The 27,305-nt window shown below is 49.4% G+C and overlaps 1 long non-coding RNA gene across 3 annotated transcripts; it reads left to right on the plus strand.

Moving 5' to 3' along the window:
- Positions 1 to 8: 8 nt before the first annotated feature.
- On the plus strand, positions 9 to 26,798 carry LOC107306728 (uncharacterized). Of its 3 annotated transcripts, XR_001552252.3 has the most exons (4): positions 9 to 71; positions 24,559 to 24,652; positions 25,129 to 25,233; positions 26,128 to 26,798. It is a non-coding gene; the product is annotated as an uncharacterized LOC107306728 (long non-coding RNA). The 3 variants fall into 3 exon arrangements; XR_001552251.3 differs by lacking the exon at positions 26,128 to 26,798 and having other exon boundaries at positions 25,129 to 25,283; XR_014939718.1 differs by lacking the exon at positions 26,128 to 26,798 and having other exon boundaries at positions 24,563 to 24,652; positions 25,129 to 25,283.
- Positions 26,799 to 27,305: the final 507 nt, after the last annotated feature.

Raw genomic sequence — 27,305 nt, forward strand, 5'->3', positions numbered from 1 at the left:
CCTTCTCTGTGGGGCACGTGATGTGGGGAGGCGGGAGCGCGCAGGGAGGCGGGAGCGCGCGGCGCTGTGTGGTACGGCAATTAAATTAATATCGGTTTTAATGTTATTTTTTAATACAAAAATGGGGATCTAAGGGGTCTCTATGGGAGTCTATGGGGTCTCTATGGGAGTCTATGGGGTCTCTATGGGGGTCTATGGGGTCTCTATGGGGGCCTATAGGGTCTCTATGGGGGTCTATGGGGTCTCTATGGAGATCTAAGGGGTCTCTATGGGGATATAAGGGTTCTCTATGGGGGTCTTGGGGTCTCTATGGGGATCTAAGGGGTCTCTATGGGGGTCTATGGGGTCTCTATGGGGATCTAAGGGGTCTCTATGGGGGTCTATGGGGTCTCTATGGGGGTCTATGGGGTCTCTATGGGGATCTAAGGGGTCTCTATGGAGGTCTATGGGGTCTCTATGGGGATCTAAGGGGTCTCTATGGGGGTCTTGGGGTCTCTATGGGGATCTAAGGGGTCTCTATGGGGATCTAAGGGGTCTCTATGGGGTCTATGGGGTCTATATGGGGGTCTATTGGGTCTCTATGGGGATCCAAGGGGTCTCTATGGGGGCCTATGGGGTTTCTATGGGGGCCTATGGGGTCTCTATGGGGATCTATGGGGTCTCTATGGGGGTCTATGGGGTCTCTATGGGGATCTAAGGGGTCTCTATGGGGATCTAAGGGGTCTCTATGGGGGTCTATGGGGTCTCTATGGGGATCTAAGGGGTCTCTATGGGGGTCTATGGGGTCTCTATGGGGATCTAAGGGGTATCTTTGGGGTCTATGTGTTCTCTATGGGGATCAAAGGGGTCTCTATGGGGGTCTGTGGGGATCTATGGGGATCTAAGGGGTCTCTGTGGGGGTCTATGGGGTCTCTGTGGGGGTCTATGGGGTCTCTATGGGGATCTAAGGGGTCTCTATGGGGGTCTATGGGGTCTCTATGTGGGTCTATGGGGTCTCTATGGGGATCTAAGGGGTCTCTATGGGGGTCTATGGGGTCTCTATGGGGGACTATGGGGTCTCTATGGGGATCTATGGGGTCTCTATGGGGCTTCTAAGGGGTCTCCATGGGGGTCTATGGGGTCTCTATGGGGATCTATGGGGTCTCTATGGTGGTCTATGGGGTCTCTATGGGGGTCTATGGGGTCTTTATGGGGATCTATGGGGTCTCTATGGGGATATAAGGGGTCTCTGTGGGGGTCTATGGGGTCTCTATGAGGGTCTAAGGGGTCTCTGTGGGGGTCTATGTGGTCTCTATGGGGGATCTAAGGGGTCTCTATGGGGTCTATGGGGTCTCTAGGGGTCTATGTGTTCTATGGGGACCCATGGGGTCTCTATGGGGGTCTATGGGGTCTCTATGGGGGTCTATGTGTTCTATGGGGATCTATGGGGTCTCTATGGGGTCTCTATGGGGATCTAAGTAATCTCTATGGGGGTCTTTGGTGTCTCTATGGGGGTCTATGGGGTCTCTATGGGGATATAAGGGGTCTCTATGGGGGTCTATGGGGTCTCTATGGGGGTCTAAGGGGTCTCTATGGGGATCTATGGGGTCTCTATGGGGATCTATGGGACCTCTATGGGGGTCTATGGGGTCTCTGTGGGGATCTAAGGGGTCTCTATGAGGACCTAAGGGGTCTCTATGGGGGTCTATGGGGTCTCTATGGGGATCTAAGGGGTCTCTTTGGGGTCTATGGGGTCTCTTTGGGGTCTATGGGGTCTCTCTGGGGGTCCATGGGGTCTCTATGGGGGTCTATGGGGTCTCTATGGGGATCTATGGGGTCTCTATGGGGGTCTATGGGGTCTCTATGGGGATCTAAGGGGTCTCTCGGGGTCTATGGGGTCTCTATGGGGATCTAAGGGGTCTCTATGTGGGTCTATGGGGTCTCTATGGGGATCTAAGGGGTCTCTATTGGGGTCTATGGGGTCTCTATGGGGATCTAAAAGGTCTATATGGGGGTCTATGGGGTCTCTATGTGGTTCTATGGGGTCTCTATGGGGGTATATGGGGTCTCTATGGGAGTCTATGGAGTCTCTATGGGGATCTAAGGGGTCTCTATGGGGATCTAAGGGGTCTCTATGGGGGTCTATGGTGTCTCTATGGGGATCTAAGCGGTCTCTATGGGTGTCTATGGGGTCTCTATGGGTGTCTATGGGGTCTCTATGGGTGTCTATGGGGTCTCTATGGGGCTCTAGGGGGTCTCTATGAGACTCTATGTGGTCTCTATGGGGATCTAAGGGGTCTCTATGGGGGTCTGTGGGGTCTCTATGGGGGTCTATGGAGTCCATATGGGGGTCTATGGGGTCTCTATGGGGGTATATGGGGTCTCTACGGGGGTCTATGGGGTCTCTATGGGGGTATATGGGGTCTCTACGGGGGTCTATGGGGTCTCTATTGGGATCTAAGGGGTCTCTTGGTGTCTATGGGGTCTCTATGGGGGTCTATGGGGTCTCTATGGGGATCAAAGGGGTCTCTATGTGGGTCTATGGGGTCTCTATGTGGGTCTATGGGGTCTCTATGGGGATCAGTGGGGTCTCTATGGGGGTCTATGTGGTCTCTATGGGGGTCTATGGGGTCTCTATGGGGATCTAAGGGGTCTCTATGGGGGTCTACGGGGTCTCTATGGGGATCTAAGGGGTCTCTATGGTTTCTATGGGGTCTCTATGGGGGTCTTTGGGGTCTCTATGGGGGTCTATGGGGTCTCTATTGGGGTCTGTGGGTCTCTATGGGGATCTAAGGGGTCTCAATGGGGGTCTATGGGGTCTCTATGGGGATCTAAGGGGTCTCTATGGGGGTCTATGGGGTGTCTATGGGGGTTTATGGGGTCTCTATGGGGATCTAAGGGGTCTCTATGGGGTTTATTGTGTCTCTATGGGGATCTAAGGGGTCTCTATGGGGGTCTATGGGGTCTCTATGGGGGTCTATGGGGTCTATGGGTCTCTATCGGGGGTCTATGGGGTCTCTATGGGGATCTAAGGGGTCTCTATGGGGGTCTATGGGGTGTCTATGGGGGTCTATGGGGTCTCTATGGGGATCTAAGGGGTCTCTATGGGGGTCCATGGGGTCTCTATGGGGGTCTATGGGGTCTCTATGGGGATCTGTGGGGTCTCTATGGGGGTCTATTGGGTCTGTATGGGAATCCAAGTGGTCTCTATGGGGGTCTATGGGGTCTCTATGGGGGTCTATGGGGTCTCTATGGGGTCTATGGGGTCTCTATGGGGATCTATGGAGTCTCTATCGGGATCTAAGTGGTCTCTATGGGGGTCTATGGGGTCTCTATGGGGATCTAAGGGGTCTCTCTGGGTCTATGGGGTCTCTATGGGGATCTAAGGGGTCTCTATGGGGGTCTATGGGGTCTCTATGGGGATCTAAGGGGTCTCTATGCGGGTCTATGGGGTCTCTATGGGAGTCTATGGGGTCTCTGTGGGGATCTGTGGGGTCTCTGTGGGGATCTAAGGGGTCTCTGGGGGTCTATGGGGTCTCTATGGGGATCTAAGTGGTCTCTATGGGGATCTAAGGGTTTTCTGGGGGTCTATGGGGTCTCAATGGGGATCTAAAGGGTTTCTATGGGGACCTATGGGGTCTCTATGGGGGTCTATGGGGTCTCTATGGGGATCTAAGGGGTCTCTATGGGGGTCTATGGAGTCACTATGGGGATCTATGGGGTCTCTATGGGGATCTATGGGGTCTCTATGGGGATCTAAGGGGTCTCTATGGGGGTCTATGGAGTCACTATGGGGATCTGTGGGGTCTCTGTGGGGATCTAAGGGTTTTCTGGGGGTCTATGGGGTCTCAATGGGGATCTAAAGGGTTTCTATGGGGGTCTGTGGGGTCTCTATGGGGGTCTATGGGGTCTCTATGGGGATCTAAGGGGTCTCTATGGGTTCTATGGGGTCTTTATGGGGGTCTATGGGGTCTCTATGGGGGTCTCTATGGGGTCTCTAAGGCGATCTAAGGGGTCTCTATGGGGATCTATGGGGTCTCTATGGGGAACAAAGGGATCTCTATGGGGGTCTATGTTTTCTGTATGGGGGTCAATGGGGTCTCCATGGGGGTCAATGGGGTTTCTATAAGGGTCTATGGGGTCTCAATGGGGAACAAAGGGGTCTCTATGGGGGTCTATGGGGTCTCTATGGGGGTCTGTGGGGTCTCTTTGTGGGTCTATTGGGTCTCTATGGGGATCTAATGGGTCTCTATGGGGATCTAATGGGTCTCTATGGGGGTCTATGGGGTCTCTATGGGGGTCTATGGAGTCCCTATGGGGATCCAAGGGGTCTCTATGGGGCTCTAAGGGGTCTCTATGAAGGTCTATGTGGTCTCAATTGGGGTCTATGGGTCTCTATGGGGAACCAAGGTGTCTCTATGGGGGTCTATGGGGTCTCTGTGGGGGTCTATGGCGTCTCTATGGGGATCTAAGGGGTCTTTATGGGGGTCTATGGGGTCTCTATGGGGTCTATGGAGTCCCTATGGGGGTCTATGGGGTCTCTATGGGGATCTAAGGGGTCTCTATGGGGATCTAAGGCGTCTCTATGGGGGTCTATGTGGTCTCTATGGGGGTCTTTGGGGTCTCTATGGGGATCTATGGGGTCTCTATGGGGGTCCATGGGGTCTCTATGGGGATCTAAGGGGTCTCTATGTGGGTCTATGGGGTCTCTATGGGGGTCTGTGGGGTCTCTATGGGGGTCTGTGGGGTCTCTATGGGGATCTAAGGGGTCTCTATGGGGGTCTATGGGGTATCTATGGGGATCTAAGGGGTTTCTATGCGGGTCTATGGGGTCTCTATGGGGGTCTGTGGGGTCTCTATGGGGGTCTGTGGGGTCTCTATGGGGGTCTATGGGGTCTCTATGGGGATCTAAGGGGTCTCTATGGGGATCTAAGGCATCTCTATGGGGGTCTATGTGGTCTCTATGGGGGTCTTTGGGGTCTCTATGGGGATCTAAGGGGTCTCTATGGGGGTCTATGGGGTCTCTATGGGGATCTAAGGGGTCTCTATGCGGGTCTATGGGGTCTCTATGGGGGTCTGTGGGGTCTCTATGGGGGTCTGTGGGGTCTCTATGGGGGTCTATGGGGTCTCTATGGGGATCTAAGGGGTCTCTATGGAGATCTAAGGTGTCTCTATGAAGGTCTATGCGGTCTCTATGGGGGTCTATGGGGTCTCTATGGGGACTATGGGGTCTGTTCGGGGGTCTATGGGGTCTCTATGGGGATCTAAGGGGTCTCTATGGGGGTCTATGGGGTCTCTATGGGGGTCTATGGGGATCTATGGGGCTCTAAGGGGTCTCTACGGGGGTCTATGGGGTCTCTATGGGGGTCTATGTGGTCTCTATGGGTTCTATGGGGTCTCTATGGGGATCTAAGGGGTCTCTATGGGGGTCTATGGGGTCTCTATGGGGGTCTATGGGGTCTATGGGTCTCTATCGGGGGTCTATGGGGTCTCTATGGGGATCTAAGGGGTCTCTATGGGGGTCTATGGGGTGTCTATGGGGGTCTATGGGGTCTCTATTGGGATCTAAGGGGTCTCTTGGTGTCTATGGGGTCTCTATGGGGGTCTATGGGGTCTCTATGTGGGTCTATGGGGTCTCTATGGGGATCAGTGGGGTCTCTATGGGGGTGTATGTGGTCTCTATGGGGGTCTATGGGGTCTCTATGGGGATCTAAGGGGTCTCTATGGGGTCTATGGGGTCTCTATGGGGATCTAAGGGGTCTCTATGGTTTCTATGGGGTCTCTATGGGGGTCTTTGGGGTCTCTATGGGGGTCTATGGGGTCTCTATTGGGGTCTGTGGGTCTCTATGGGGATCTAAGGAGTGTCTATGGGGGTCTGTGGGGTCTCTATGGGGGTCTATGGGGTCTCTATGGAAGTCTTGGGGTCTCTATGGGGATCTAAGCGGTCTTTATGGGGGTCTATGGGGTCTCTATGGGGGTCTATGGGGTCTCTATGGGGATCTAAGGGGTCTCTATGGGGGTCTATGGGGTCTCTATGGGTGTCTATGGGGTCTCTATGGGGGTCTATGGGGTCTCAATGGGGATCTAAGGCGTCTCTATGGGAGTCTATGGGGTCTCTATGGGGGTCTATGGGGTCTCTGTGGGGATCTATGGGGTCTCTCTGGGGGTCTATGGGGTCTCAGTGGGGATCTAAGGGGTCTCTATGGGGGTCTATGGGGTCTCTATGGGTGTCTATGGGGTCTCTATGGGGGTCTATGGGGTCTCTATGGGGATCTAAGGGGTCTCTATGGGGGTCTATGGGGTCTCTATGGGGGTCTATGGGGTCTCTATGGGGGTCTATGGGGTCTCTATGGGGATCAAAGGGGTCTCTATGTGGGTCTATGGGGTCTCTATGTGGGTCTATGGGGTCTCTATGGGGATCAGTGGGGTCTCTATGGGGGTCTATGTGGTTACTATGGGGGTCTATGGGGTCTCTATGGGGATCTAAGGGGTCTCTATGGGGTCTATGGGGTCTCTATGGGGATCTAAGGGGTCTCTATGGTTTCTATGGGGTCTCTATGGGGGTCTTTGGGGTCTCTATGGGGGTCTATGGGGTCTCTATTGGGGTCTGTGGGTCTCTATGGGGATCTAAGGGGTCTCTATGGGGGTCTATGGGGTCTCTATGGGGATCTAAGGGGTCTCTATGGGGGTCTATGGGGTGTCTATGGGGGTCTGTGGGGTCTCTATGGGGATCTAAAGGGTCTCTATGGGGTTTATGGGGTCTCTAGTGGATCTAAGGGGTCTCTATGGGTTCTAGGGGGTCTCTATGGGGATCTAAGGGGTCTCTATGGGGGTCTATGGGGTCTCTATGGGGGTCTATGGGGTCTATGGGTCTCTATCGGGGGTCTATGGGGTCTCTATGGGGATCTAAGGGGTCTCTATGGGGGTCTATGGGGTGTCTATGGGGGTCTATGGGGTCTCTATTGGGATCTAAGGGGTCTCTTGGTGTCTATGGGGTCTCTATGGGGGTCTATGGGGTCTCTATGGGGATCAAAGGGGTCTCTATGTGGGTCTATGGGGTCTCTATGTGGGTCTATGGGGTCTCTATGGGGATCAGTGGGGTCTCTATGGGGGTCTATGTGGTCTCTATGGGGGTCTATGGGGTCTCTATGGGGATCTAAGGGGTCTCTATGGGGTCTATGGGGTCTCTATGGGGATCTAAGGGGTCTCTATGGTTTCTATGGGGTCTCTATGGGGGTCTTTGGGGTCTCTATGGGGGTCTATGGGGTCTCTATTGGGGTCTGTGGGTCTCTATGGGGATCTAAGGGGTCTCTATGGGGGTCTATGGGGTCTCTATGGGGGTCTATGGGGTCTCTATGGGGGTCTTTGGGGTCTCTATGGGGGTCTATGGTGTCTCTATGGGGATCTATGGGGTCTCTATGGGGATCTAAGGGGTCTCTATCGGGGTCTATGGTGTCTCTATGGGGATCTAAAAGGTCTATATGGGGGTCTATGGGGTCTCTATGTGGTTCTATGGGGTCTCTATGGGGGTATATGGGGTCTCTATGGGAGTCTATGGAGTCTCTATGGGGATCTAAGGGGTCTCTATGGGGATCTAAGGGGTCTCTATGGGGGTCTATGGGTTCTCTCTGGGGGTCTATGGTGTCTCTATGGGGATCTAAGCGGTCTCTATGGGTGTCTATGGGGTTTCTATGGGTGTCTATGGGGTCTCTATGGGGCTCTAGGGGGTCTCTATGGGACTCTATGTGGTCTCTATGGGGCTCTAGGGGGTCTCTATGGGGATCTAAGGGGTCTCTATGGGGATCTAAGGGTCTCTATGGGGGTCTATGGGGTCTCTATGGGGGTCTATGGGGTCTCTATGGGGGTCTATGGGGTCTCTATGGGGGTCTATGGGGTCTCTATGGGGATCAAAGGGGTCTCTATGTGGGTCTATGGGGTCTCTATGTGGGTCTATGGGGTCTCTATGGGGATCAGTGGGGTCTCTATGGGGGTCTATGTGGTCTCTATGGGGGTCTATGGGGTCTCTATGGGGATCTAAGGGGTCTCTATGGGGTCTATGGGGTCTCTATGGGGATCTAAGGGGTCTCTATGGTTTCTATGGGGTCTCTATGGGGGTCTTTGGGGTCTCTATGGGGGTCTATGGGGTCTCTATTGGGGTCTGTGGGTCTCTATGGGGATCTAAGGGGTCTCTATGGGGGTCTATGGGGTCTCTATGGGGATCTAAGGGGTCTCTATGGGGGTCTATGGGGTGTCTATGGGGGTCTGTGGGGTCTCTATGGGGATCTAAGGGGTCTCTATGGGGTTTATGGGGTCTCTATGGGGATCTAAGGGGTCTCTATGGGGGTCTATGGGGTCTCTATGGGGGTCTATGGGGTCTATGGGTCTCTATCGGGGGTCTATGGGGTCTCTATGGGGATCTAAGGGGTCTCTATGGGGGTCTATGGGGTGTCTATGGGGGTCTATGGGGTCTCTATGGGGATCTAAGGGGTCTCTATGGGGGTCCATGGGGTCTCTATGGGGGTCTATGGGGTCTCTTTGGGGGTCTATTGGGTCTCTATGGGAATCCAAGTGGTCTCTATGGGTGTCTATGGGGTCTCTATGGGGGTCTATGGGGTCTCTATGGGGTCTATGGGTGTCTATGGGGATCTATGGAGTCTCTATCGGGATCTAAGTGGTCTCTATGGGGGTCTATGGGGTCTCTATGGGGATCTAAGGGGTCTCTCTGGGTCTATGGGGTCTCTATGGGGATCTAAGGGGTCTCTATGGGGGTCTATGGGGTCTCTATGGGGATCTAAGGGGTCTCTATGCGGGTCTATGGGGTCTCTATGGGAGTCTATGGGGTCTCTGTGGGGATCTGTGGGGTCTCTGTGGGGATCTATGGGGTCTCTGGGGGTCTATGGGGTCTCTATGGGGATCTAAGCGGTCTCTATGGGGGTCTGTGGGGTCTCTATGGGGGTCTATGGGGTCTCTATGGGGATCTAAGGGGTCTCTATGGGTTCTATGGGGTCTCTATGGGGGTCTATGGGGTCTCTATTGGGATCTAAGGGGTCTCTAAGGCGATCTAAGGGGTCTCTATGGGGATCTATGGGGTCTCTATGGGGAACAAAGGGATCTCTATGGGGGTCTATGTTTTCTGTATGGGGGTCAATGGGGTCTCCATGGGGGTCAATGGGGTTTCTATAAGGGTCTATGGGGTCTCAATGGGGAACAAAGGGGTCTCTATGGGGGTCTATGGGGTCTCTATGGGGGTCTGTGGGGTCTCTATGTGGGTCTATTGGGTCTCTATGGGGATCTAAGGGGTCTCTATGGGGATCTAATGGGTCTCTATGGGGGTCTATGGGGTCTCTATGGGGGTCTATGGAGTCCCTATGGGGATCCAAGGGGTCTCTATGGGGCTCTAAGGGGTCTCTATGAAGGTCTATGTGGTCTCAATTGGGGTCTTTGGGTCTCTATGGGGATCCAAGGGGTCTCTATGGGGTCTATGGGGTCTCTGTGGGGGTCTATGGTGTCTCTATGGGGATCTAAGGGGTCTTTATGGGGGTCTATGGGGTCTCTATGGGGTCTATGGAGTCCCTATGGGGGTCTATGGGGTCTCTATGGGGATCTAAGGGGTCTCTATGGGGGTCTATGGGGTCTCTATGGGGATCTATGGGGTCTCTATGGGGGTCTTTGGGGTCTCTATGGGGATTAATGGGGTCTCTATGGGGGTCCATGGGGTCTCTATGGGGATCTAAGGGGTCTCTATGTGGGTCTATGGGGTCTCTATGGGGGTCTATGGGGTCTCTATGGGGATCTAAGGGGTCTCTATGGGGGTCTGTGGGGTCTCTATGGGGGTCTGTGGGGTCTCTATGGGGGTCTATGGGGTCTCTATGGGGATCTAAGGGGTCTCTATGGAGATCTAAGGTGTCTCTATGAAGGTCTATGCGGTCTCTATGGGGGTCTATGGGGTCTCTATGGGGGTCTATGGGGTCTCTATGGGGGTCTATGGGGATCTATGGGGCTCTAAGGGGTCTCTACGGGGGTCTATGGGGTCTCTATGGGGGTCTATGTGGTCTCTATGGGGGTCTAAGGGGTCTCTATGGGGGTCTAAGGGGTCTCTATAGGGATCTAAGGGGTCTCGATGGGGGTCTATGGGGTCTCTATGGGGGTCTATGGGGTCTCTATGGGGGTCTATGGGGTCTCTATGGGGGTATAAGGGGTCTCTATGGGCTTCTATGGGGTCTCGATGGGGGTCTAAGGGGTCTCTATGGGGATCTAAGGGGTCTCTGTGGGGGTGTATGGGGTCTCTATGGGGATCTATGGGGTCTCTATGGGGGTCTATGGGGTCTCTATGGGGATCTAAGGGGTCTCTGTGGGGGTCTATGGGGTCTCTATGGGGGTCTATGGGGTCTCTTTAGGGATCTATGGGGTATTTATGGGGATCTATGGGGTCTCTATCGGGGTCTATGGGGTCTCTGTGGGGATCTGTGGGGTCTCTATGGGGGTCTATGGGGTCTCTGTGGGGGTCTATGGGATCTCTATGGGGATCTAAGGGGTATCAATGGGTGTCTATGGGGTCTCAATGGGGATCTATGGGGTCTCTATTGGGGTCTATGGGTCTCTATGGGGATCTAAGGGGTCTCTGTGGGGGTCTATGGGGTCTCTATGGGGGTCTATGTGGTTTTTATGGGGATCTAAGTGGTCTCTATTTGGGTCTATGGTGTCTCTATGGGGGTCTATGGGGTCTCTTTGGGGATCTAAGGGGTCTCTATGGGGATCTAAGGGGTCTCTATGGGGGTTTATGGGGTCTCTATCGGGATCTAAGGGGTCTCTATGGGGATCTAAGGGGTCTCTATGGGGGTCTATGGGGTCTCTATGGGGATCTAACTGGTCTCTATGGGGGTCTATGGGGTCTCTGTGGGGATCTGTGGGGTCTCTATGGGGGTCTATGGGGTCTCTATGGGGGTCTATGGGGTCTCTATGGAAGTCTTGGGGTCTCTATGGGGGTCTATGGTGTCTCTATGGGGATCTATGGGGCTCTAAGGGGTCTCTCGGGGTCTATGGGGTCTCTATGGGGATCTAAGGGGTCTCTATGTGGGTCTATGGGGTCTCTATGGGGATCTAAGGGGTCTCTATCGGGGTCTATGGGGTCTCTATGGGGATCTAAAAGGTCTATATGGGGGTCTATGGGGTCTCTATGTGGTTCTATGGGGTCTCTATGGGGGTATATGGGGTCTCTATGGGAGTCTATGGAGTCTCTATGGGGATCTAAGGGGTCTCTATGGGGATCTAAGGGGTCTCTATGGGGGTCTATGGTGTCTCTATGGGGATCTAAGCGGTCTCTATGGGTGTCTATGGGGTTTCTATGGGTGTCTATGGGGTCTCTATGGGTGTCTATGAGGTCTCTATGGGGCTCTAGGGGGTCTCTATGAGACTCTATGTGGTCTCTATGGGGATCTAAGGGGTCTCTATGGGGGTCTGTGGGGTCTCTATGGGGGTCTATGGAGTCCATATGGGGGTCTATGGGGTCTCTATGGGGGTATATGGGGTCTCTACGGGGGTCTATGGGGTCTCTATTGGGATCTAAGGGGTCTCTTGGTGTCTATGGGGTCTCTATGGGGGTCTATGGGGTCTCTATGGGGATCAAAGGGGTCTCTATGTGGGTCTATGGGGTCTCTATGTGGGTCTATGGGGTCTCTATGGGGATCAGTGGGGTCTCTATGGGGGTCTATGTGGTCTCTATGGGGGTCTATGGGGTCTCTATGGGGATCTAAGGGGTCTCTATGGGGGTCTATGGGGTCTCTATGGGGATCTAAGGGGTCTCTATGGTTTCTATGGGGTCTCTATGGGGGTCTTTGGGGTCTCTATGGGGGTCTATGGGGTCTCTATTGGGGTCTGTGGGTCTCTATGGGGATCTAAGGGGTCTCAATGGGGGTCTATGGGGTCTCTATGGGGATCTAAGGGGTCTCTATGGGGGTCTATGGGGTGTCTATGGGGGTTTATGGGGTCTCTATGGGGATCTAAGGGGTCTCTATGAGGTTTATTGTGTCTCTATGGGGATCTAAGGGGTCTCTATGGGGGTCTATGGGGTCTCTATGGGGGTCTATGGGGTCTATGGGTCTCTATCGGGGGTCTATGGGGTCTCTATGGGGATCTAAGGGGTCTCTATGGGGGTCTATGGGGTGTCTATGGGGGTCTATGGGGTCTCTATGGGGATCTAAGGGGTCTCTATGGGGGTCCATGGGTTCTCTATGGGGGTCTATGGGGTCTCTATGGGGATCTGTGGGGTCTCTATGGGGGTCTATTGGGTCTGTATGGGAATCCAAGTGGTCTCTATGGGGGTCTATGGGGTCTCTATGGGGGTCTATGGGGTCTCTATGGGGTCTATGGGGTCTCTATGGGGATCTATGGAGTCTCTATCGGGATCTAAGTGGTCTCTATGGGGGTCTATGGGGTCTCTATGGGGATCTAAGGGGTCTCTCTGGGTCTATGGGGTCTCTATGGGGATCTAAGGGGTCTCTATGGGGGTCTATGGGGTCTCTATGGGGATCTAAGGGGTCTCTATGCGGGTCTATGGGGTCTCTATGGGAGTCTATGGGGTCTCTGTGGGGATCTGTGGGGTCTCTGTGGGGATCTAAGGGGTCTCTGGGGGTCTATGGGGTCTCTATGGGGATCTAAGTGGTCTCTATGGGGATCTAAGGGTTTTCTGGGGGTCTATGGGGTCTCAATGGGGATCTAAAGGGTTTCTATGGGGACCTATGGGGTCTCTATGGGGGTCTATGGGGTCTCTATGGGGATCTAAGGGGTCTCTATGGGGGTCTATGGAGTCACTATGGGGATCTATGGGGTCTCTATGGGGATCTATGGGGTCTCTATGGGGATCTAAGGGGTCTCTATGGGGGTCTATGGAGTCACTATGGGGATCTGTGGGGTCTCTGTGGGGATCTAAGGGTTTTCTGGGGGTCTATGGGGTCTCAATGGGGATCTAAAGGGTTTCTATGGGGGTCTGTGGGGTCTCTATGGGGGTCTGTGGGGTCTCTATGGGGGTCTATGGGGTCTCTATGGGGATCTAAGGGGTCTCTATGGGTTCTATGGGGTCTTTATGGGGGTCTATGGGGTCTCTATGGGGGTCTCTATGGGGTCTCTAAGGCGATCTAAGGGGTCTCTATGGGGATCTATGGGGTCTCTATGGGGAACAAAGGGATCTCTATGGGGGTCTATGTTTTCTGTATGGGGGTCAATGGGGTCTCCATGGGGGTCAATGGGGTTTCTATAAGGGTCTATGGGGTCTCAATGGGGAACAAAGGGGTCTCTATGGGGGTCTATGGGGTCTCTATGGGGGTCTGTGGGGTCTCTTTGTGGGTCTATTGGGTCTCTATGGGGATCTAATGGGTCTCTATGGGGATCTAATGGGTCTCTATGGGGGTCTATGGGGTCTCTATGGGGGTCTATGGAGTCCCTATGGGGATCCAAGGGGTCTCTATGGGGCTCTAAGGGGTCTCTATGAAGGTCTATGTGGTCTCAATTGGGGTCTATGGGTCTCTATGGGGAACCAAGGTGTCTCTATGGGGGTCTATGGGGTCTCTGTGGGGGTCTATGGCGTCTCTATGGGGATCTAAGGGGTCTTTATGGGGGTCTATGGGGTCTCTATGGGGTCTATGGAGTCCCTATGGGGGTCTATGGGGTCTCTATGGGGATCTAAGGGGTCTCTATGGGGATCTAAGGCGTCTCTATGGGGGTCTATGTGGTCTCTATGGGGGTCTTTGGGGTCTCTATGGGGATCTATGGGGTCTCTATGGGGGTCCATGGGGTCTCTATGGGGATCTAAGGGGTCTCTATGTGGGTCTATGGGGTCTCTATGGGGGTCTGTGGGGTCTCTATGGGGGTCTGTGGGGTCTCTATGGGGATCTAAGGGGTCTCTATGGGGGTCTATGGGGTATCTATGGGGATCTAAGGGGTTTCTATGCGGGTCTATGGGGTCTCTATGGGGGTCTGTGGGGTCTCTATGGGGGTCTGTGGGGTCTCTATGGGGGTCTATGGGGTCTCTATGGGGATCTAAGGCATCTCTATGGGGGTCTATGTGGTCTCTATGGGGGTCTTTGGGGTCTCTATGGGGATCTAAGGGGTCTCTATGGGGGTCTATGGGGTCTCTATGGGGATCTAAGGGGTCTCTATGCGGGTCTATGGGGTCTCTATGGGGGTCTGTGGGGTCTCTATGGGGGTCTGTGGGGTCTCTATGGGGGTCTATGGGGTCTCTATGGGGATCTATGGGGTCTCTATGGAGATCTAAGGTGTCTCTATGAAGGTCTATGCGGTCTCTATGGGGGTCTATGGGGTCTCTATGGGGACTATGGGGTCTGTTCGGGGGTCTATGGGGTCTCTATGGGGATCTAAGGGGTCTCTATGGGGGTCTATGGGGTCTCTATGGGGGTCTATGGGGATCTATGGGGCTCTAAGGGGTCTCTACGGGGGTCTATGGGGTCTCTATGGGGGTCTATGTGGTCTCTATGGGTTCTATGGGGTCTCTATGGGGATCTAAGGGGTCTCTATGGGGGTCTATGGGGTCTCTATGGGGGTCTATGGGGTCTATGGGTCTCTATCGGGGGTCTATGGGGTCTCTATGGGGATCTAAGGGGTCTCTATGGGGGTCTATGGGGTGTCTATGGGGGTCTATGGGGTCTCTATTGGGATCTAAGGGGTCTCTTGGTGTCTATGGGGTCTCTATGGGGGTCTATGGGGTCTCTATGTGGGTCTATGGGGTCTCTATGGGGATCAGTGGGGTCTCTATGGGGGTGTATGTGGTCTCTATGGGGGTCTATGGGGTCTCTATGGGGATCTAAGGGGTCTCTATGGGGTCTATGGGGTCTCTATGGGGATCTAAGGGGTCTCTATGGTTTCTATGGGGTCTCTATGGGGGTCTTTGGGGTCTCTATGGGGGTCTATGGGGTCTCTATTGGGGTCTGTGGGTCTCTATGGGGATCTAAGGAGTGTCTATGGGGGTCTGTGGGGTCTCTATGGGGGTCTATGGGGTCTCTATGGAAGTCTTGGGGTCTCTATGGGGATCTAAGCGGTCTTTATGGGGGTCTATGGGGTCTCTATGGGGGTCTATGGGGTCTCTATGGGGATCTAAGGGGTCTCTATGGGGGTCTATGGGGTCTCTATGGGTGTCTATGGGGTCTCTATGGGGGTCTATGGGGTCTCAATGGGGATCTAAGGCGTCTCTATGGGGGTCTATGGGGTCTCTATGGGGGTCTATGGGGTCTCTGTGGGGATCTATGGGGTCTCTCTGGGGGTCTATGGGGTCTCAGTGGGGATCTAAGGGGTCTCTATGGGGGTCTATGGGGTCTCTATGGGTGTCTATGGGGTCTCTATGGGGGTCTATGGGGTCTCTATGGGGATCTAAGGGGTCTCTATGGGGGTCTATGGGGTCTCTATGGGGGTCTATGGGGTCTCTATGGGGGTCTATGGGGTCTCTGTGGGGATCTATGGGGTCTCTCTGGGGGTCTATGGGGTCTCAGTGGGGATCTAAGGGGTCTCTATTGGGTCTCTATGGGGTCCCTATGGGGGTCTTGGGGTCTGTATGGGATCTAAGTGGTCTCTATGGGGGTCTATGGGGTCTCTGTGGGGGTCTATGGGGTCTCTATGGGGATCTAAGTGGTCTCTATGGGGGTATATGGGGTCTCTATGGGAGTCTATGGAGTCTCTATGGGGATCTAAGCGGTCTCTATGGGTGTCTATGGGGTTTCTATGGGTGTCTATGGGGTCTCTATGGGGCTCTAGGGGGTCTCTATGGGACTCTATGTGGTCTCTATGGGGATCTAAGGGGTCTCTATGGGGGTCTATGGGGTCTCTATGGAAGTCTTGGGGTCTCTATGGGGATCTAAGCGGTCTCTATGGGGGTCTATGGGGTCTCTATGGGGGTCTATGGGGTCTCTATGGGGATCTAAGGGGTCTCTATGGGGGTCTATGGGGTCTCTATGGGTGTCTATGGGGTCTCTATGGGGGTCTATGGGGTCTCAATGGGGATCTAAGGCGTCTCTATGGGGGTCTATGGGGTCTCTGTGGGGGTCTATGGGGTCTCTGTGGGGATCTATGGGGTCTCTCTGGGGGTCTATGGGGTCTCAGTGGGGATCTAATGGGTCTCTATTGGGTCTCTATGGGGTCCCTATGGGGGTCTTGGGGTCTGTATGGGATCTAAGTGGTCTCTATGGTGGTCTATGGGGTCTCTGTGGGGGTCTATGGGGTCTCTATGGGGATCTAAGGGGTCTCTATCGGGGTCTATGGGGTCTCTATGGGGATCTATGGGGTCTCTATGGGGGTCTATGGGGTCTCTATGTGGTTCTATGGGGTCTCTATGGGGGTATATGGGGTCTCTATGGGAGTCTATGGAGTCTCTATGGGGATCTAAGGGGTCTCTATGGGGATCTAAGGGGTCTCTATGGGGGTCTATGGGGTCTCTCTGGGGGTCTATGGTGTCTCTATGGGGATCTAAGCGGTCTCTATGGGTGTCTATGGGGTTTCTATGGGTGTCTATGGGGTCTCTATGGGGCTCTAGGGGGTCTCTATGGGACTCTATGTGGTCTCTATGGGGATCTAAGGGGTCTCTATGGGGGTCTATGGGGTCTCTATGGGGGTCTATGGAGTCCATATGGGGGTCTATGGGGTCTCTATGGGGGTCTATGGGGTCTCTACGGGGGTCTATGGGGTCTCTATTGGGATCTAAGGGGTCTCTTGGTGTCTATGGGGTCTCTATGGGGGTCTATGGGGTCTCTATGGGGATCAAAGGGGTCTCTATGTGGGTCTATGGGGTCTCTATGTGGGTCTATGGGGTCTCTATGGGGATCAGTGGGGTCTCTATGGGGGTCTGTGTGGTTACTATGGGGGTCTATGGGGTCTCTATGGGGATCTAAGGGGTCTCTATGGGGTCTATGGGGTCTCTATGGGGATCTAAGGGGTCTCTATGGTTTCTATGGGGTCTCTATGGGGGTCTTTGGGGTCTCTATGGGGGTCTATGGGGTCTCTATTGGGGTCTGTGGGTCTCTATGGGGATCTAAGGGGTCTCTATGGGGGTCTATGGGGTCTCTATGGGGATCTAAGGGGTCTCTATGGGGGTCTATGGGGTGTCTATGGGGGTCTGTGGGGTCTCTATGGGGATCTAAAGGGTCTCTATGGGGTTTATGGGGTCTCTAGTGGATCTAAGGGGTCTCTATGGGTTCTAGGGGGTCTCTATGGGGATCTAAGGGGTCTCTATGGGGGTCTATGGGGTCTCTATGGGGGTCTATGGGGTCTATGGGTCTCTATCGGGGGTCTATGGGGTCTCTATGGGGATCTAAGGGGTCTCTATGGGGGTCTATGGGGTGTCTATGGGGGTCTATGGGGTCTCTATTGGGATCTAAGGGGTCTCTTGGTGTCTATGGGGTCTCTATGGGGGTCTATGGGGTCTCTATGGGGATCAAAGGGGTCTCTATGTGGGTCTATGGGGTCTCTATGTGGGTCTATGGGGTCTCTATGGGGATCAGTGGGGTCTCTATGGGGATCTAAGGGGTCTCTATGGGGTCTATGGGGTCTCTATGGGGATCTAAGGGGTCTCTATGGTTTCTATGGGGTCTCTATGGGGGTCTTTGGGGTCTCTATGGGGGTCTATGGGGTCTCTATTGGGGTCTGTGGGTCTCTATGGGGATCTAAGGGGTCTCTATGGGGGTCTATGGGGTCTCTATGGGGGTCTATGGGGTCTCTATGGGGGTCTTTGGGGTCTCTATGGGGGTCTATGGTGTCTCTATGGGGATCTATGGGGTCTCTATGGGGATCTAAGGGGTCTCTATCGGGGTCTATGGTGTCTCTATGGGGATCTAAAAGGTCTATATGGGGGTCTATGGGGTCTCTATGTGGTTCTATGGGGTCTCTATGGGGGTATATGGGGTCTCTATGGGAGTCTATGGAGTCTCTATGGGGATCTAAGGGGTCTCTATGGGGATCTAAGGGGTCTCTATGGGGGTCTATGGGTTCTCTCTGGGGGTCTATGGTGTCTCTATGGGGATCTAAGCGGTCTCTATGGGTGTCTATGGGGTTTCTATGGGTGTCTATGGGGTCTCTATGGGGCTCTAGGGGGTCTCTATGGGACTCTATGTGGTCTCTATGGGGATCTAAGGGTCTCTATGGGGGTCTATGGGGTCTCTATGGGGGTCTATGGAGTCCATATGGGGGTCTATGGGGTCTCTATGGGGGTCTATGGGGTCTCTATGGGGGTCTATGGGGTCTCTATGGGGATCAAAGGGGTCTCTATGTGGGTCTATGGGGTCTCTATGTGGGTCTATGGGGTCTCTATGGGGATCAGTGGGGTCTCTATGGGGGTCTATGTGGTCTCTATGGGGGTCTATGGGGTCTCTATGGGGATCTAAGGGGTCTCTATGGGGTCTATGGGGTCTCTATGGGGATCTAAGGGGTCTCTATGGTTTCTATGGGGTCTCTATGGGGGTCTTTGGGGTCTCTATGGGGGTCTATGGGGTCTCTATTGGGGTCTGTGGGTCTCTATGGGGATCTAAGGGGTCTCTATGGGGGTCTATGGGGTCTCTATGGGGATCTAAGGGGTCTCTATGGGGGTCTATGGGGTGTCTATGGGGGTCTGTGGGGTCTCTATGGGGATCTAAGGGGTCTCTATGGGGTTTATGGGGTCTCTATGGGGATCTAAGGGGTCTCTATGGGGGTCTATGGGGTCTCTATGGGGGTCTATGGGGTCTATGGGTCTCTATCGGGGGTCTATGGGGTCTCTATGGGGATCTAAGGGGTCTCTATGGGGGTCTATGGGGTGTCTATGGGGGTCTATGGGGTCTCTATGGGGATCTAAGGGGTCTCTATGGGGGTCTATGGGGTCTCTATGGGGGTCTATGGGGTCTCTATGGGGATCTATGGGGTCTCTTTGGGGGTCTATTGGGTCTCTATGGGAATCCAAGTGGTCTCTATGGGTGTCTATGGGGTCTCTATGGGGGTCTATGGGGTCTCTATGGGGTCTATGGGTGTCTATGGGGATCTATGGAGTCTCTATCGGGATCTAAGTGGTCTCTATGGGGGTCTATGGGGTCTCTATGGGGATCTAAGGGGTCTCTCTGGGTCTATGGGGTCTCTATGGGGATCTAAGGGGTCTCTATGGGGGTCTATGGGGTCTCTATGGGGATCTAAGGGGTCTCTATGCGGGTCTATGGGGTCTCTATGGGAGTCTATGGGGTCTCTGTGGGGATCTGTGGGGTCTCTGTGGGGATCTATGGGGTCTCTGGGGGTCTATGGGGTCTCTATGGGGATCTAAGCGGTCTCTATGGGGGTCTGTGGGGTCTCTATGGGGGTCTATGGGGTCTCTATGGGGATCTAATGGGTCTCTATGGGTTCTATGGGGTCTCTATGGGGGTCTATGGGGTCTCTATTGGGATCTAAGGGGTCTCTAAGGCGATCTAAGGGGTCTCTATGGGGATCTATGGGGTCTCTATGGGGAACAAAGGGATCTCTATGGGGGTCTATGTTTTCTGTATGGGGGTCAATGGGGTCTCCATGGGGGTCAATGGGGTTTCTATAAGGGTCTATGGGGTCTCAATGGGGAACAAAGGGGTCTCTATGGGGGTCTATGGGGTCTCTATGGGGGTCTGTGGGGTCTCTATGTGGGTCTATTGGGTCTCTATGGGGATCTAAGGGGTCTCTATGGGGATCTAATGGGTCTCTATGGGGGTCTATGGGGTCTCTATGGGGGTCTATGGAGTCCCTATGGGGATCCAAGGGGTCTCTATGGGGCTCTAAGGGGTCTCTATGAAGGTCTATGTGGTCTCAATTGGGGTCTTTGGGTCTCTATGGGGATCCAAGGGGTCTCTATGGGGGTCTATGGGGTCTCTGTGGGGGTCTATGGTGTCTCTATGGGGATCTAAGGGGTCTTTATGGGGGTCTATGGGGTCTCTATGGGGTCTATGGAGTCCCTATGGGGGTCTATGGGGTCTCTATGGGGATCTATGGGGTCTCTATGGGGGTCTTTGGGGTCTCTATGGGGATCTATGGGGTCTCTATGGGGGTCCATGGGGTCTCTATGGGGATCTAAGGGGTCTCTATGTGGGTCTATGGGGTCTCTATGGGGGTCTATGGGGTCTCTATGGGGATCTAAGGGGTCTCTATGGGGGTCTGTGGGGTCTCTATGGGGGTCTGTGGGGTCTCTATGGGGGTCTATGGGGTCTCTATGGGGATCTAAGGGGTCTCTATGGAGATCTAAGGTGTCTCTATGAAGGTCTATGCGGTCTCTATGGGGGTCTATGGGGTCTCTATGGGGACTATGGTGTCTGTTCGGGGGTCTATGGGGTCTCTATGGGGGTCTATGGGGTCTCTATGGGGGTCTATGGGGTCTCTATGGGGGTCTATGGGGATCTATGGGGCTCTAAGGGGTCTCTACGGGGGTCTATGGGGTCTCTATGGGGGTCTATGTGGTCTCTATGGGGGTCTAAGGGGTCTCTATGGGGGTCTAAGGGGTCTCTATAGGGATCTAAGGGGTCTCGATGGGGGTCTATGGGGTCTCTATGGGGGTCTATGGGGTCTCTATGGGGGTCTATGGGGTCTCTATGGGGGTATAAGGGGTCTCTATGGGCTTCTATGGGGTCTCGATGGGGGTCTAAGGGGTCTCTATGGGGATCTAAGGGGTCTCTGTGGGGGTGTATGGAGTCTCTATGGGGATCTATGGGGTCTCTATGGGGGTCTATGGGGTCTCTATGGGGATCTAAGGGGTCTCTATGGGGGTCTATGGGGTCTCTATGGGGATCTAAGGGGTCTCTGTGGGGGTCTATGGGGTCTCTATGGGGGTCTATGGGGTCTCTTTAGGGATCTATGGGGTATTTATGGGGATCTATGGGGTCTCTATCGGGGTCTATGGGGTCTCTGTGGGGATCTGTGGGGTCTCTATGGGGGTCTATGGGGTCTCTGTGGGGGTCTATGGGATCTCTATGGGGATCTAAGGGGTATCAATGGGTGTCTATGGGGTCTCAATGGGGATCTATGGGGTCTCTATTGGGGTCTATGGGTCTCTATGGGGATCTAAGGGGTCTCTGTGGGGGTCTATGGGGTCTCTATGGGGGTCTATGGGGTCTCTTTAGGGATCTAAGGGGTCTCTATGGGGGTCTATGTGGTTTTTATGGGGATCTAAGTGGTCTCTATTTGGGTCTATGGTGTCTCTATGGGGGTCTATGGGGTCTCTTTGGGGATCTAAGGGGTCTCTATGGGGATCTAAGGGGTCTCTATGGGGTCTATGGGGTCTCTATGGGGGTTTATGGGGTCTCTATCGGGATCTAAGGGGTCTCTATGGGGATCTAAGGGGTCTCTATGGGGGTCTATGGGGTCTCTATGGGGATCTAACTGGTCTCTATGGGGGTCTATGGGGTCTCTGTGGGGATCTGTGGGGTCTCTATGGGGGTCTATGGGGTCTGTATGGGGGTCTATGGGGTCTCTATGGAAGTCTTGGGGTCTCTATGGGGGTCTATGGTGTCTCTATGGGGATCTATGGGGTCTCTATGGGGATCTAAGGAGTGTCTATGGGGGTCTGTGGGGTCTCTATGGGGGTCTATGGGGTCTCTATGGAAGTCTTGGGGTCTCTATGGGGATCTAAGCGGTCTCTATGGGGGTCTATGGGGTCTCTATGGGGGTCTATGGGGTCTCTATGGGGATCTAAGGGGTCTCTATGGGGGTCTATGGGGTCTCTATGGTGTCTATGGGGTCTCTATGGGGGTCTATGGGGTCTCAATGGGGATCTAAGGCGTCTCTATGGGGGTCTATGGGGTCTCTATGGGGGTCTATGGGGTCTCTGTGGGGATCTATGGGGTCTCTCTGGGGGTCTATGGGGTCTCAGTGGGGATCTATGGGGTCTCTATGGGGTCTCTATGGGGTCCCTATGGGGGTCTTGGGGTCTGTATGGGATCTAAGAGGTCTCTATGGGGGTCTATGGGGTCTCTGTGGGGGTGTATGGGGTCTCTATTGGGGTCTATGTGGTCTCTATGGGGGTGTATGTGGTCTCTATGGGGATCTAAGGGGTCTCTATGGGGGTGTATGGGGTCTCTATGGGGATCTAAGGGGTCTTTATGGGTGTCTATGGGGTCTCTATGGGGGTCTATGGGATCTAATATATGGATCTAATCTAATATACGGATCTAAAATATGGATCTAATATAAAAATATTATACAGAATATTATAAATATAATTATATCATATATAATTATATTAATATTTCATATATAATTATATAATTATATAATAATTACATATATCATGTAATTACATATATATAATATACTAAAATATAAAAAATAATATATTAAATATTTTAAAATATAATATATAATATATTATTATTATGTAATTTATGTTTATTTATTAAACATATATTATTATATGTTATATTATGAATTTATTATTTATATTGTATTGATCCATATATTAAATATTAGATATATTATTGTATAAATAATAATAAATACATATTTCATATATATATAAAATTAAAAAATAAAAATATTTTATTTATATAAAATAAATATCTATATAAACATATATTTATATATTATATAAATAAAAATAAATATATTATCATATATAAGTAATAAAAATATTTATTATTATATTTAGCAATATAATATAATATTATTAAATAATATATTATTAGATATTATTTAAAATATTATATAATTATATAATTTATGATATTATATTATTATATGTTATATGTATAATAATATAATATCATAATATAATATCATAATACAATATTATATATTATAATAATAAATTATAGTAATATTATAATATTATATTATAATATATATTATATAATTATAGTAATAATTACTATATTATTATATATATAATATGCTATATGTTGTATATAATAAATGAAAAATATATATAATACAATTATATATTATCATCCTATATATAACTATGGTGACTGTTCTTTGGTGTAGCATATGGCATTTTTATTTTTATTTTTATTTTTATTTTTATTTTTATTTTCATTTTCATTTTCATTTTCATTTTCATTTTTATCTTTATCTTTATCTTTATCTTTATCTTTATCTTTATCTTTATCTTTATCTTTATCTTTATTTTTATTTTTATTTTTATTTATTTTATTTTTTTTATTTTTATTTTTTTCATTCTTATTTTTATTTTCATTTTCATTTGTATTTTTATTTTTATTTATTTTTATTTTTATTTTTTCCATTTTCAAAATCATTCATATCAGATAAGAACCAAGAGGTAAACCTTGGTTACCATAGTACACATTCATCATTTATCTGCTGTCATCATCATCCTCTGCTGTTTATGCTTTAAAAGAGACAGAAAACCCTCTAGAAAATATTTGTTTTTATTTTAGCACTAATAGACTTAAATCTTCAGCATTTCCGTATATACGTAGGGTTTAACTGTCTTTAGCTTTCTAAAAGTCAGGAATCTACTGTAACGTATTCAGCTCAGTTTGTAGGGAATAGAAAGAGGGAGTCAAAATAAAAGGTGATTCCTCTGCAATCCTACCTGTCCTAAGCTGCTGCATTAGAATGAATAGCGTGATGTCTGCCTATTTCCACTGTGTAGCGGGTGATTATAGAAATCACCTACATACGTAGGTGCTGAACCTTAGGACAACTGCACTTAGGTGAGAAAATCTCATTCACCAAACCATGAATGTATATACTAAAGTGTAAACCCTCTTCAGTATTGAGCCTTAATTATAAAGTAATTAGAATTAACTAGATTCAATGTACTACTGATAATACTCAGTCCAAAATCAGCCTGCCAAAAAATGGACTTTCCTTCTTTTACAGGCATAAAGCTCTGCTCAAAAAAAGTAACAAATGGCATAAATAAAACAAAACATGACAAACGAAAAACCCAGATCCTTAGAATTAAAGAAAATAAATACTCAAACTTAAAAATATCTATCAAAATATTTGCTTTTGCCTGCGTTAAGAGAGGGAGGTACCAGAAAAGGATGTTTCAAGTATCTCTAGTCATTTTTTTTTCCAGAGCACAATTTCTGGCCTTCTGATTTCTTTTTTTCCTCTTTGGAAACATGTAACATAAGGGTACACGAGAGCAATTATTCATTACACATGAAACAGTATTTGCTTTATTTCAGAGTTCCACAGCCCAAATGCAGCTGTAATTTGCATCGTTTACAATATTGCTGTAAGCTGACTTGGGGCATCTGTCTACATTATGGCCAGGCCAGGTGAAAGATAAGTAGGAAAAATGAAAATCTTCCAACACAATTGATTTCCACCAAATAGCACTGTCTCTGGCTGTTACAACAATTAGTTTATCAATTTAATGTTGATTATGCCTTGACCTGTAAGTAACAGGGAACCAACACAAAAGAATAAGCTGGCACTGTAGCCACAAAAGCATTAATACGTGTATTTTCTATAAGTTATTTTCATGTGTATTAGGTAAAAATCTGGTTTTACTGCAGTGCCCTTTAATCACTCAAGTACACCAAGAAAGTAAAAAGTATACTGTATAAATAAATGATTGCTTTTTAATTATTCTATTAAAATTAATTTTTTTTATTATTATTATTTTATTTTTCTAAGAAAGCTACTTAATGAGCTCGGAGAAGTTTATAGAGGAACACAGCAGTCCCAAGACAGAGAGGAATTCATTGCCATAGAGATGGGAGCATCAGAAGTGAGTTGCTGAGATTCGCTTGATGTCTTAGAAGGTTGTTTATAAATGGTTGACCTACATTAGCTAGAAATTTAGCTAAAAACCTCGTGCATATTGCTTTTTTATCTTCTTTTTGTGTGGGTTATGCGCTATATTCTAGAGTGAAATTCATTTTCTTTGATTAAAGCAGCGCTATGCATGTCAAAAAAACAGAGTTTCAAGCATCTCGTTTCAATAGAATAGGTGATACAATATGATTCTGCCAGCAGGTTAAATAGTACAATCACTTAACCTGTTCAGGGAAAAATTAATAAGTTGAAGTGTTATTAATATAATTCTGTCTGAGCACGTCGAAGTATTATGTTGTACAATTGTGTACGATTTCTTAGCATACAATAAAAACTTTTGTTTTTCCTGGAGAACACGGAGCCCTCTTCCTGTGTACTGATGCATTAGTTTAATGATAGTGAACTGATATCTCCCCTTCTTGTTTGCAGTTTTGTAGATTAACATGGAAGAAGGAAAAGTAACCTCCCAGTTCCTGCCTGGCGATAAGAAAATAGGCAATTCATAACTGACATAGAGAATGTGGTGAAAACGTGGTGGATTTGGAACAGTAACCCTGAATAAATATCCATGTTTAGAGAATGCATACTTTGTTATGTACAGTGATTAAACTATTATTCAGCTGCCATACACCTTTTTTCTGTAAAGTGTTGAAATGATGAAAAGGGCTTAGACGTTCATAACACCTAGTGTCACCCACAGTTCATCCAAATAATGTATTTATATGTTGAATTAACCTTCAGGTTTTGGAATATAAATGCTCTGTTTGATAAGATGCATAATCATGGGATCATAAAATGACTTGGGTTGGAAGGGACCTCAAAGATCATCAGGTTCCATATATATATTTTTTCCAGGACTTACATGTCTTGACTTAAGCAATTTAGAACTTAGAGGAAATAAAAGTCTTCTCTGATAGCAAAGGACGAAAACTTAAATACTGACTAAGTCCTGCTTTCTAAACCCTATGTACTGCTTTCTAGATCCAAGCACTGGCATGTAAAAATGAGATCAAATTGAAAACACAAGTGGATTTGTAGTGATGACCTCAGTATGACAGGAATGCATTGTTGAGTTTTCTGGTTTGGGGAACAAATGTTACTAAGAAGCCATTTCTCTTTAAAAAAACTGTAAGCATAAGACATCAACTTAGGAAATTCTCACGCTGTTATTTAATCAGAAGTATAAAGAACCAAAACAAATGCTATTTTGGGCCAGTGAGCTTTCTGTTCTAAGCTACTGCCAAGGACATATTTTTGTCTGCTAAGTCAGTATGCTGGTGTGGAACCTATTGTTTTAGATGAACAAGTTATTTCTGGAAAAAAATAATCATTTTCAGTCAAAGGATTTTGTTTTTGTTTTTTTTTTTTCCTCAAAGAAAAACAATGTGTTAGATTATTATTGCTATTTTTTTATTTTTTTTTATCCAGACATGTCAAAGCTGGCAGGCAGAAGCAGCACAATGCTTGATGAAGGCAATAGAATACAAGACTTCCTTTTCTATGTGCTTAAAACACACTTGGACACAAAGATTATGCCTAGAACTGCAAGGTTGCCACTCATGTTTTCATATTTCATAGATGCGTTGTCGGACTTTATATATTATTCATATTCATATAAAATTTATGATCAGAAATACTTTCTCCCCTTTCTTTTCCTCTTTCCTCCTTGAGTATTTTGCGCTGGATGTGGAGCTATGTAAACTCCCTCTGGCGGTTAACTGCAAACCCAGATCACTCAAGGATTGCTGCATTTCTAGGTTGATAACATAGCTATGCTGGTGAATATGTGCCAAAACTTACCATAAAATTAATTTAACTGGAGTCTGCCTTCACACTCCTTCATAAAGTGGTTGTCGAATTCAATCACAAAAGCCATGGATCCATGCACCAAAAAAGTATCATAAAAACTTGTTAGGCAGATGAAATGAGCTCTGTGCACTGTCCATCCAAAAGGATAAGAAAACACTAAAAATCAAAGAAAAAAGAAGTTACATGTGATATTGAAACATGGCAATCAGCTGGATCAAAACTATTGTGAACCACTGGCTGGCAGCCCTAAATACTTCGCTGTGCTTAGGAAAATAAAATATTTCACTTCATATTTTTGAGTAATTATTGTAATCTGCGTTTTAAAAGACATATCCCCTTCCTTATAAAGCCATCTGAAGCCACTGGGGAGGTGGCTACTAGTTGCTATCACATCTCTCGTGACAAGGAGTGAAATAGTCTTATCAAAACCAGGCAATATTTCTGGACTATTAACAGAAGCATTTTATGTAAGAATGAAAAAAAATAATAGTTTTTGGTTTTGTTTTTTTTTTCTACACAGCTCAGACTGCAGATCAATAGTTGTGTGTCTTTAGTACGCAATGGTCTAAGTAGTGTCTGTCTAAAAGGGCCTTCCTCAAATCAGGGAGAGACTTGGGCCCCTTTTTTTAGGTCACGGGATGGGACCTCTCACCTCTGGATCTACACAGCTCCTGTAGGATAACTCCTTTTGCTCAGTTTTAGACTGTAGCCATAAAGGCACAAAAAAAGCAGAGGATTCATTCACTGCATTGAAGATATCTATGTTTTATGGATATGTGAAGACTATTGAGAGGTGC

Source organism: Coturnix japonica, chromosome Z (assembly GCF_054131305.1).
Source record: "Coturnix japonica strain WE chromosome Z, WE-NBRP24, whole genome shotgun sequence".
In the NCBI taxonomy this organism is placed as follows: domain Eukaryota; kingdom Metazoa; phylum Chordata; class Aves; order Galliformes; family Phasianidae; genus Coturnix; species Coturnix japonica.